Source organism: Oryx dammah, unplaced genomic scaffold (genome assembly GCF_014754425.2).
Source record: "Oryx dammah isolate SB20612 unplaced genomic scaffold, SCBI_Odam_1.1 HiC_scaffold_15, whole genome shotgun sequence".
NCBI lineage: Eukaryota > Metazoa > Chordata > Mammalia > Artiodactyla > Bovidae > Oryx > Oryx dammah.
In genome coordinates this window covers 14,696,570-14,709,131 of record NW_024070199.1, presented here as the reverse complement: position 1 = coordinate 14,709,131, position 12,562 = coordinate 14,696,570, and the positions used below count along the sequence as shown (strand labels likewise).

Genomic DNA, 12,562 nt, shown 5'->3' with positions numbered 1-12,562 from the left:
TCACCATTTGGACTAATCATTAACTCTCTCTCTCTCTTTTTTTTTCTGTTGGAAAGTATTGGCTGAATTAGATAAGCACCAAAAGAATGTTAATAAAATGAACATAATGTATGTTCTACAGTCTCAAATTTAGATGATAATTTAAGAAAGACAATGACTGTACCATGTTCACCAGATATATTATCAGAAAAGTTGTAGATTTTGATTTTATGATGATCATAGAGAGAGAAAACCTACTATAATGACAAACAATAGATGTTTTCAAAGATATTCTTCATGCAAAGTCTTAGCAATTCTATCCTGGCTACTTTATTTAACAAATGGTTTGAGATATTACATTTTTTGTGTCAATAAAAGAACATGGCAAACCACATTTAAAATATTCTATAAGCTTTTGTTTCCTCTTTTTGGCCTCCTTAACTCTTCCTTTTCTTCTCAACTTACTGCCTCTTTGGGGATAGCTCATCTACTGTAGCTTTAATTTCCAATCTTAATTTCTAAATTATACCCCTTTTTTCAGCACAATGCCTACACCTTTGACCACTAAATAGACTTTCTACCTGCATGTCTTCAAAGTCATTATGGGAAATTTAGAATTCATCACTCACCCTTCTCTCTCCTCTCCATCTTAAATTTCGCACACTGATGAATGTTCTCAATCAGACTTACTGCATTTCTATCCAATCCAGAAAGTTCTTAGTAATGCCTGAATTCTCTCTCCTATCTACACCAAATAGGACACAAATATTGTTAGTGATGCATTGTGTTTATTGTCTTTTTCCACTTTCTGTTTTTTATGGCCTTAATTCAGGTCTCAACTCAGGTCTTTATCATAGTATCTCAGGACATTACAACATAAAATACATGTTTGAGTGAAGTCATGGTTCCACTTACATACTTACCTTCTCTAATGATATTTTTATCAACCACATTCTAAAGTTAGAAAACTAGCAGTCATATTAGATACCTCCCATTCTCTTCTCCATCATGTGTAATCTGTAAACAAATATGGTGACCTATTAAATATCCCTAGTATCTATTCACGTCTACTTCCTTAATACAAGTTCTTATTGCTTATCACATACTATTGCAATGAATACTAACTGGTCTTTCTCCCTTCACCCATAAACTCTTCTCCCAACTTGCTAAAGTAAGAACTGGATTGTATAGAGACACACTTTTTTTTTTCTTTTTTAAATGATCCCAAATAGATAAGAACTGTGTGCTTTCAAAAATCAAAGAAATTATCTAGGGAAAATGACCTGGGACTCTGCATTAGTATTTTTCAAAAGGTCCTTGAGTAATTTCTGTGTCTAGTCTTGACATCAGTATTAAGAAAAATTCACTTCAATGATAAAAAGGTCAATTCATCAAGGGGCATGCAAAAATATGTAAGTACCTTAAAATAGAAGTTAAAAAGTCATGAAGCAGTGGCAAAATCTGGAAAAAGTACATAGAGACACATAATATAACTGGGAACTTTAAAAAATTCTCTTTCAGTAATTGCTATAACTAGTAGCATCCAAAATTCAGTAAAATTAGAGAAAATTTGAACCAAAACACCATCATTGAACAGTATTTGGTGATGCTTATTTTTATAGAACATTTTATTCAATAATAACAAATATGTGCTATTCGTTTTTCCAAGAACACATGAATCATTAACCAAAAGAGGTCATATGCTAATGAACAGCTTACTTAAAGGACTGAATTGACATAGAATATGTTCTCTGATCACAACAAAATTAAATAAAGAATCAAGACCAAAAGACATTTTATAAAACTACTATTCACAAATAATGCACCATATTTCTAAATATCCTATGGTACGAGAAAGTAATCACAATGGAAATTAGAGAATATTCTCAAATGCAATGGAAATGAAACAACTTATCAAAATTTGTGACATTCAATTAAAGCAAGGTTTATTTGAAACATTGCTTCTACTAAAATCACTGAAAGGTATCAAATCAAAGAAATAAACTTCATTGGAAAATATAGAAGAATAGATCAATTTAAACCCAAAATAAGTACATAGAAGTAAAATCAATCCCCAGAAATCAATAAGTAGAACATGGAAACCCAATAGTAAAGCAAATGTATCTGGAAAATATCTATAAATTGAAAGAAGAAGAATAAGTAAAGTGGCCAACACAAACAGAGAAAACACAAATAACCAATATCAAGAATGACAAACTGGATTTACAGGGCTATTGAAGAGATATCAAAGTATTTTTTTTAACAAATTTATCCCAAAATTTTTTAAAAAATCTTAGAAGAAATAAAGTTTTCTTGAAAGATACAACTTGCCAAAATTGACATATAAAGAAACAGTAAACTAAAGCAGCATGGTTTTAAGTTAAAATAAATCAATTTATAATTAAACTATTCTCCAGAAAGAAAACTGCAAGTAATTTCAAAGGTGAATTTTATCATATATTTAAGGAAGAAAAATATCAACAAGTTTACTCAAATGTTCCAGAAAATAAAGGAATAGTTTGCCAACTCTATTCCTGAGTCAGTACTACACCGATATCAACATTCAAAGATAGACAGGCACATAGATGTACCTATCTATGTCCAAAGAATGACATTCTTCATAAACATAGGTGAAAAAAATCTTTGAAAAAAATATTGACATATTAAATCCAGATCATGGAATTAGTAGACAAGGATAATAAAAGAGCTATTTTAAGTACAAATATCCAAGAAGGTAGAGGAAAGCTAGAGCATGATGAGAGAAAGGCAAGATATTAAACAAGGACTCAAAATTTCCAGAAAATAAATATCTCAAATGAAAAATTCATTGGATGGCTAGATGGCATAAACGTCCAATCTAATAATGCAGAAAACCCCAGTGAGATAGCAATAGAAATATCCTACCCTGAAGCAGAAAATTAGAAACAAAAATCACTAAAATAAAGTTAACAGAGAATGGGTAAATTGTGGGGCAATACTGACTAAACTCAAACATTGTGTCTCAGAAGGAAAGAGAAGAAGGGTGGGCAGAAAAGGAGCTGTCAAAATCCAATTTTTATTCCTTTTAAAATTCTTGGTAAACTAGAATTTGAAATAAAATTTCTTAATCTGATAATGGGTATTTTTAATAATCTCATAATAATACTATATGTAATAGTGACAGTATGAATACTTTCTCTTAGGATTTCTTATCCTTATTTCTATTTAAATTAATAGATTCCAAGCCAGTACAATACAGTGAGAAAAATAAAGGCATGAGAAATTTAAATATCTGCAGATGATATGACTAGGCAAATAGAAATTGATAAGAAATTTACCAAAAATACTCATTTGAGGAGTAGTATGTAAATTTAGCAATATCATAGGATAACAGGCTAATTTACAAAGATCAGCTGAATACCTATAAGTGACTAAGAGCAAAATTTAAAGTAATTATTATTTTAAAAGAGCATTATCAATCAAAAACTACTTGGAAATCAATTTACCAAAATTTATGAAAACTTTACAACATGCCTACCATATTCTGTCTAGATAAATGTTAAAAGATGGAAATATATCACAAGTTTATAAACTACCTTATTAAGATTGCATAATGATGATGCCACTTATTTCTAATTTGAGCTGTATCTATAGCTGTGTCTCTATTTATGTAATATGAATCAAAATGTCAGGAGGAACTCTTATAAAGAGCAACAATAGATTCTAAAATTTATAGGCAAAGGATCTAAAATTTTTTAAATTATATATTTTTAAATGTTAGAATTATATTAATTCTTTGTTAAACTAATAATACTAATTTCCAAGAATTATATTTATCAAGGCACTTGAGAGATTGGCAGAAAGAATCAAATCAATCAACATAACTAAAGATTATACATAAGCAACACTTATATAGATAATTCATTTCCTACAAAGTCATCAAAGCAGATCATTGAGGTAAAGGAAAATCTTTCCCACAAATGGCACTAGTACTTGAAATGGGCATCCACAGAAGATGGACAAAGATAATTTTGACATTTACCTCACAGCACACACAAAAATATTCTGAGATTAATCACATGCTTAAACATAAAAGCTTAAATTCTAGAAAAAAATGCATAAAGAATATCTCTGCAACCCAGGGATATGCAAATATTTTAGATTAAACATTAAACACTAATCATTAAAAATAAATTTATATATTAGTCTTTATCAAAATTAAAACTTTTATCATAAGGCACTGTAAAGTAGGTAACTCATAAACTGAGAAACTATTCACAGAACATATTTTATAAAGGACTTGTATCTATCATATATAAAGAACTCCTACAACTAAGTTATAAAAAAGTCAAACAATCCAATTAAAATGGACAAAACATTTGTACAAATCAATAAGTCATATAAATGGTCAATAAGCACAGGAGGAAATACAAAACATCACTAATCTTTAGGGAATGTAAATGAAAACCAAAAGATACCACTACCTATCTGTTAGAATGGTAAACATTTTTTTAAGTAAACACCAATGCTCAGAAAACATTTTTTCTAGTTTGCTAGTAAAAGTGTGAAAGTTATATCAGTGTGAAAAATATACTTAGTCCTGGGCTTCTGAAGTGGCAATCCTAAATATTTATACAAAAGAAATGAAGATATTGACTGAGACATCTGAGTGCATGAAATTTTCATGCAACACAAATCAGCTCTGTATCACTTTTTGTCAAACAGAAGGGGATAAGTTGGAAGCACTGACAGATTTTATTTTCCTAGGCTCCAAAATCACTGCAGATGGTGACTGTAGCCATGAAATGAAAAGATACTTGCTCTATGGAAGGAAAGCTATGACAAATCCAGACAACATATTAAAAAGCAGAGGCATCACTTTGCTGACAAAGGTACAAATTGTTAAAGTTATGGTTTTTCTAGTAGGCATGTACAGATGTGAGAGTTGGACTGTGAAGAATACTGAACACCAAAGAATGGCTGCTTTGAATCACGGTACTGAAGAAGACTCTTTAGAGTCCCTCGGACAGCAAGGAGATCAAACAGTCAATCCTAAAGAAAATCAACCCTAAATATTCACTGGAAGGACTGAAGCTGAAGCTCCAATACTTTGACCACCTGATGTAAAGAGTAACTCATTGAAAAAGACCTTGATGCTGGGAAAGATTGAAGGCAAAAGGAGAAGGGGGCAGCAGAGGAAGAGATGATTAAATAGCACCACCAACTCAGTGGACAGGAATCTGAGCAAACTCTGGGAGACTGTGGAAGACAGAGGAGCCTTGCATCCTGCAGTAGTCCACGGGGTTGCTAAAAGTTTGAACATGAGTTAGTGACTGCAAGACAATAATAGTTCTTAAAATGCATTGTTAATAACTCCCTTTTAAATAAAACTTCGGCATTGGGCTTCCCCAGTGATTCAGGGATAGAACCCATCTGCAGTGCAGCAGCCCCAAGAGATGAGGGATCAATCCCTGGGTTGGGAAGATCCCCTAGAGGAGAAAATGGCAACCCACTCCAGGATTCTTGCCTGAAGAATCCCATGGGCAGAGGAGCCTGGTGGGGCTGCCATCTATGGGGTTGCAAAGAGTCAGACAAGAGTGAAGCAACTTAGAATCAGGAGTAGCAACAGCTGTCTTTGTCTAACTGTGATGGCTGTGCATGCATCCTATCCAAGTGATTTATCCAAATGAGTTTATCTAATTATTTGATCACCACTCTAGTTTAATTACAAGTCAGAAAGTGCCAAGAAATTAGGCTAAAGTCAAGGGATTCCTGGCTTTATAGACTGTTGACTTCTATCTAATGGACTCTATATTACACTTAAAGAGCAGGAAGAAATATTCTTAATTCTGTAAGAGCTAGTAATTTATCTGCTATTTCCAAGTAAGAGTGGATACCACGAGGAAGAATAGGAAGTTCCCATATCTGGAGAGATATTGTTGAGATACTATCCATCGTGTACAGAAATATACTATAAAATTGCCCTGTTTGGCTCCACGTACACAGAAACACACACAGACACTTGAGTTTTATTAGTCATTCTTCCCAGCATCCATTCCACTCCAAACGTTTTGACTAATTGTCATAGTAGTGCCCAATCTTATTGCCAGTGATTGTTTAGAAACTGGCATATATCCCAATCCTGGTATAAGATATTTTATAAATTCTACTAGGGCTTGTGGAAAAAGAGTCATTATTCCTTAGACAGAGATACAGAAAGAGGCATCCATATGTTACATTTGGACATGCATCAATCATCTTAGCATAGGGAACATAAAACTTACAATAAACAGGAAGAAAGGAGAGGTGGAAAGAAACTTGGACCTTAAAAGTATTGTTGCACTATGCACTGTGTTAAGATTAGCCCTCCTTCTATCCCTGGTCTTGCAGTTCTGTAGTTGAAGTGATTAATTTTCTTATCTTCTAAGCTTGTTTAAGTCAGGTTTTCCTGTTACTTAAAACTGAAGGCATTGTAAGAGATACACTAACACAGAGAGAGAACAGTTTTAGATAGTAGCTACATTCTGAATTGGTGGGCTTTTGCAAGCTAGCACAATGTCTCAGACTTCATGTACCCGACCCTTTCCTTTCCTTTTCTTACTGTCGAAGGGCAGAGTGGTACAATAAAAAAGGATAGGAGTTTTGAATGACAAAAATTTGTGCTGGGCTTGGTGCTGTCATAAACTGACTTGTGTGACCTTGGAAAATAACCATGCTGAATCTCAGCTGTTCCTTTTGGAAACTTTTGTGGAACTTCCATAGAGATAAATGGCATAGTACATGTAAGGTATTTACACAAGCTCTGGCAAAGATAAGGTATTTAAAGTGAGTTGGCTGCTATTAACATAAGGAGGAAAATCACATCAATGTTCTGGCAGCTGACTCATCAATTGGGCTTTAAATAAAATAGCATATTTATAAGTTGGGATTGATCTGCTCACCTTTGTGGGCAGGAATAGAATACTTGACATAGTGGGTGGGGTTAAAAATAGCCAAGCAAGTAGAAGAATCAGATAGTAACAGCAATACTAACAAACACTGCCTTCCATACATGAGTATCTGAGCTGTGTATTAGCACTCACCTCACTAGACATATGAGAAAATCAAAAGCTCAAGTAGTAACGGAGTTCAGCCAAGATCACATAGCAGAATCACATGTGGCAGAATCATCACTTACTTCAGACACTCTGGCTGTAAACCCCTTGTTCAAAGCTTAATCCAGGTTGCTGTTTGTGCATAGTTTATTAGAGGCTAACCCTAGCCAACATGCTCACCAATGGGAAGCTTTCCCAACTACTCTCAATATCATCAAGGAAATTGTCCTTCCATAAAGATAACTTAAGCTAAATGAAACAGTGTGTACTCTAAAAACATGTGTGTGTGCTATGTAAAAAAAGAGATAACTTAGGCCAATAAAATATACATGGAGGAAAAGGCTTCCCACCTGATCTCAGATGGCTAGAAATACACAGCTGGTAGACATTTAAGGTTGTACTCTTCCAAAACAACATCTGTGCCTGCGTGTGTGTGTGCTGAGTCACTTCAGCCGTGTTCGACTCTTTTGCAACCCTATTGACAGTAGCCTGCCAGGCTCCTCTGTCCATGGGATTCTTCAGGCAAGATTCCTGGAGTGGGTTGCCATGCTCTCCTCCAGGGTATCTTTCCGAGCCAGAGATCAAACCTGCATCTCGTCTATCTCCTGCATTGGCAGGTGGGTTCTTTACCACTAGGGCCACCTGGGAAGCCCAGAACAACCTCTACTGACACTTAAAAATATTGAAATAAAGGTCACTTCTTTTCTCCTAAGCTCCATGTGTGTAGGTGTGCACATAGGTTACCTTGTGTTCTCACAGACATGAAGGCATTCATTTACCAAAACAAAATTGTGCAAGTGGCAATCTTTTCAGGTCTGATATGAAATTTATTGGTCACATTTCCATATCCATAAAAATAGAACACATCATATGATTATGTATTATGAGTCTATATCAGTTAAAGAAATAGCAAGAAGACCTTCAATCAGAGTGTACACTGGGGAGGTGCATTTTAGTATCAAGGAGGCATTATTATTAAGCTCTAGAGTCTGGCAGCGTCAGTTCTTTCACTAAAGAACTCTTGCTCAGCTGTTGCTGAATTGAGAGTCTTCTAATCACAAAGGCATTCTAAGATAGTCACAGAGGGCTTATTTTTCTTAAAGTTTTCCTCAGGGGAAAGAAAATGAACTCCCATTGACCCTTTTAATCACTTGGGTCAAATCAGAACTATTGTCAAAGTGGCTTCGAGTCTTCATTATTTTTAAAATGTATGCCAGAGAAGAAACTTTAAGCTTCCAATAATCAGACCTTGTTATAGATTTTCCCTAACAAATGTTCACCCAGAAAGAATGATTGGAGAGTTTTCTTTGTAAAGTGTGCCATTGAGGATCATGATATAGGATTCAATGGTGGGATTTAACTGCCTTCTTTAATACATCATATGCTTTAACTCTTGGTTGTGATAAAATTGAAAGAAACCTTTTTAATCTGATATCAGAAGGCAGAGTTCATTAATTCCCTGGCCTGCTTACTCTAGAAATTTCACTTGAGTGTATTTCTTGCACTGGTAAAATTCACTCATTCATTCATTCAATCATAAGAGCCAGTTAGGAATCATACATATAGTTGCTTAGTCCATTAATTAAAAATTAGAAAAAAGAATTTTAGAAAGTTGAAAAGGGGATTTGGCTCAGAGACAGAATATGAGTTGCAATGATTTCCTATTAAGCACATTCATTCTGTTCTTCCCAAGAAGAGAAAGACCACATCAAGATAGCTACTATTACATAAAACTTCTATTCACAGGTAAAAATGTTCACATAAAGTTTCTCCTTTCCTTTCAAACTGTGTGTGTGTGTGTGTGTGTGTATACGAATGTGCACTTGGTTTCCAAGCACTAACAGGCATGTGACTGCTTTCATTACTCAAAGCACTAAACAGAGTACTTCAAATGAAATAAACACTTGAAAAAGGAGTGGGTAAAAAAAAACAACCCTCTGTATTAAAGAAGATACTATCTGCCGCAGGGCAGACAACAGTGACGGCAATAAGTATTATCTACCTTGGCATCTCTCCCTGTCTTTCTCCTTTCCATCTACTTCTACTCATCTTTATTGCCATTTCTTTCTTTGGACTTGGTTTATGTTCTGGATGTGGTTAAGTAAGTGTTAGTTGCTCAGTCGTGCCTGACTCTCTGCAACACCATGGACTGCAGCACACCAGGCTCCTGTGTCCATGAGATTTTCCAGGCAACGATACTGGAGTGGGTTGCCATTTCCTTCTCCAGGGGATCTTCCCCACCCAGGGATCAAACCCGGGTCTCCTGCACTGCAAGTGGATTCTTTACTGACTGAGCTACAAGATTAAAGAGACAAAAAAAAAAAAAAGAGAGAGAGAGAGAGAGAGAGAGAAAAAAAAAACACACCTCTAATCCCTGAAAGGAGATGCACATTAGCCCCTCTGGTTTTTCTGGCATGTCCCTGAACTCTTTAGGAGCTCTCCCATCATGCTTTTGAGTGGAATGAGTCTGGCAAGGAAGGAAATAGTATAAAGCCTTAATCATCTGACTCGTTTATTCAATTTACAACCAGGTCCTATGCTAGAAACTGAAGGCCCAGGAATTAGATGTGGTCCCAGTACTCATGAAACAGCCTGAAGAAGGATACAGATACAAAAAATGACAACAAACATTTTAAAAGTGGTCATTATGTGCTAAACTCTAAGTGCTTTGAAGTGAAGTGTTAGTTGCTCAGTTGTGTCTGACTCTTTGTGACCCCATGGTCTGGGGCTCCTCTGTCCATGGAATTCTCCAGGAAAGGATAATGGAGTGGGTTGCCATTCCCTTCACCAGGGGATCTTCCTGACTCAGGGAACAAACCCAAGTCTCCTGCATTGCAGGCAGACTCTTTACTGTCCAAGGCACTAAGAAAGCTCATTAAAAATATGAATGCTTCACTAATTTGCACGTCATTCTTACGCAGGTGCCATGCTAAGCTTCTTGTGTCCTTTCAGTGTTAGTATATTGTTGCCAAAGTGGTATAAGCACTTTTTGTATTTTAAAATCATTTATTCTTAATGTATGGATGTGAGAGTTGGACTATAAAGAAAGTTGAGCACGAAAGAACTGATGCTTTTGAACTGTAGTGTTGGAGAAGACTCTTGAGAGTCCCTTGGACTGCAAGGAGATCCAAGCAGTCCATCCTAAAGGAGATCAGTCCTGGGTGTTCATTGGAAGGACTGATGTTGAAGCTGAAAGTCCGATACTTTGGCCACCTGATGTGAAGAGCTGACTCACTGGAAAAGACCCTGATGCTGGGAAAGATTGAGGGCAGGAGGAGAAGGGGATGATGGAGGATGAGATGGTTGGATGGCATTACCAACTCAATGGACATGGGTTTGGGTAGACTCTAAGAGTTAGTGATGGACAGGGAGGCCTGGCGTGCTGTGGTTCATGGGGTTGCAAAGAGTCAGACATGACTGAGCGACTGAACTGAACTGACTGACTCTTAATGTCAGTCCAAAGTGTTAGTGATACTACTATCCTCATGATACAGGAGAAAAGTAAGAGAGACAAGATGTGTGTGGCGTTCAAATCACTGAAATAACTCCAAAGGCCACAAGATTAGTAAGGGAGGCAGCTATGATTTAAACCAAGGGACTCTTGCCCCAAGCTAGAGTGTCATATAACCTCTTTGTATGTTGGCAGAAAACCTGGATGTTTCTGCCAATTGTCCCCATTGCCAAACACGTGCACACACACACACACACAATGTTAAGTTTCTCTCTCAGCTCACCATACTGGAGCTTTTTCAAAACCACTTTGATGAAGTGTGAAAAATGAAAGTTTCCTTGGTCCTATCCATGGAATTCTCCAGGCAAGAATACTGGAATGGGTTGCCATTCCTTTCTCCAGGGGAGCTTCCCAATCCAGGGATGGAAACCAGGTCTTCTGCATTGCAGGTGGACTCATTACTGACTGAGCCACCACGGAAAAGCCCGTCTCGTGAGGGGTTTTAATTGTGCAGGTCAATATAGTTTCCTCTTTTAGGTAGATGCATATAATTCAGCTTAACACATTGCTGTTGAATAAGCATCATGTGTAAAAACATCAAGAGTTTATTTTTGTTTGTTTTGCTTGTTTTGGGAAAAGTGAAAATACTAATAAAGTGAAACCTAAAGATATAATCCAAGGTGGGACCTGGTATATACAAAAGGGACTTCAATACTGAAATAAATAATGTGCTTTATAAGCAAAATTGACTATCCAGTAGCCAATTTTACTTTGCCTTTCCCTCAGTTTTAGAGCATTACTACTAATAAGATAGATTGAGGCTCCAGTTTTACAAAATGGGAAATGGAGAAATGATACAAATTTTCTCATTACTAATACCTGAGGCCTGCCATGGTTATAATTCCACTGGGCTTGGAGTTAGGTGCTTTGGGTGCAAATGTGGAGCCAAGTTACTTAATATCCTTAAACCTCCATTTTGTTGTCTGCGAAATGAAAAGACGATAACAATGCTTACCTATCAACTTACCTATATAACTATTATAAATAGCAGCATGTGTTAATGTAAATAAAAGCAACTTTCATAAACTAGTGCATGATCCACAGGGATAGTTCAGTTCAGTTCAGTTCAGTCGCTCAGTCGTGTCTGGCTCTTTGCAACCCTATGGACTGCAGCACGCCAGCCTTCCCTGTCCATCACCAACTTCCGGAGTTTGCTCAAACTCATAGGGATGGTGTTATATATGATAAACTCCTTAAGAATATTGACTAAGATTCATGTGTTGACCCAGCATGATACTTAATGCTTTCAAGACATTTAGTAAATATCAGATTAACTAACCATCTGAGTTTCTTTAATAGATATGTGAATAATTGAACATGTAAACAATAAATAACGTCCATAAACTTTTATTTTTATGAGCTGTTCCTTAGTCATTTTCCAAAGAAAGCTGAAGAGCTATTTAAATAAGAAAGTCAGTGTTTACTTTCTTACTGTGAAAATCAAAAGTGCTATGTTTTTTCAATTTTCTATATATTTCACATTGACTTAAAAATAATTATGTTACATTGAAGCTCATTTCCCCAGTCCCATAAAATATCTTAACTGTTAGCCCTATTTGAAACTGATTTTCTAATTCTGCATAATATATATGCCCTTCAAAAATGGTTGTTTAATAGTAGCAAAGAAAAGGAAAGCAATTCTGAAAAAGAAAAAACAATGTTAAAGGAGTGACAAGAAACTGCAAGATTTGTATTCAGTGTTAACAGACATATACATACATTTATATTGTTCTTTCATTTAATTTGTTCTTTCATTTGAAGCTGTCTCAAGATGTTCATCTTCTTTACAAAGGAAAGTCAAATGATCTGACAAAATGATATGACCAGATATGCCTGCCCTGTAGAAATATTTAAAATGAAAGTCTCGGTTTGAGTGCCAAGTTCTGGACTAGGAGCCATTAGAATGGATATATGCCTCATTTCTTGCAAGGATTCATAAAGGGATCTTAACCAGTTACTTATCTCTGGACCATATGTAAAATAGGCCCATCTATAAAAC

General features: G+C 35.7%; 1 non-coding gene across 1 annotated transcript; it reads right to left on the bottom strand.

The window, feature by feature from the left end:
- Nucleotides 1-9,928: 9,928 nt before the first annotated feature.
- LOC120874906 lies at nt 9,929-10,037 on the bottom strand. The gene has a single exon (XR_005723747.1). It is a non-coding gene; the product is annotated as a U6 spliceosomal RNA (small nuclear RNA).
- Between the last annotated feature and the right edge of the window lie 2,525 nt (nt 10,038-12,562).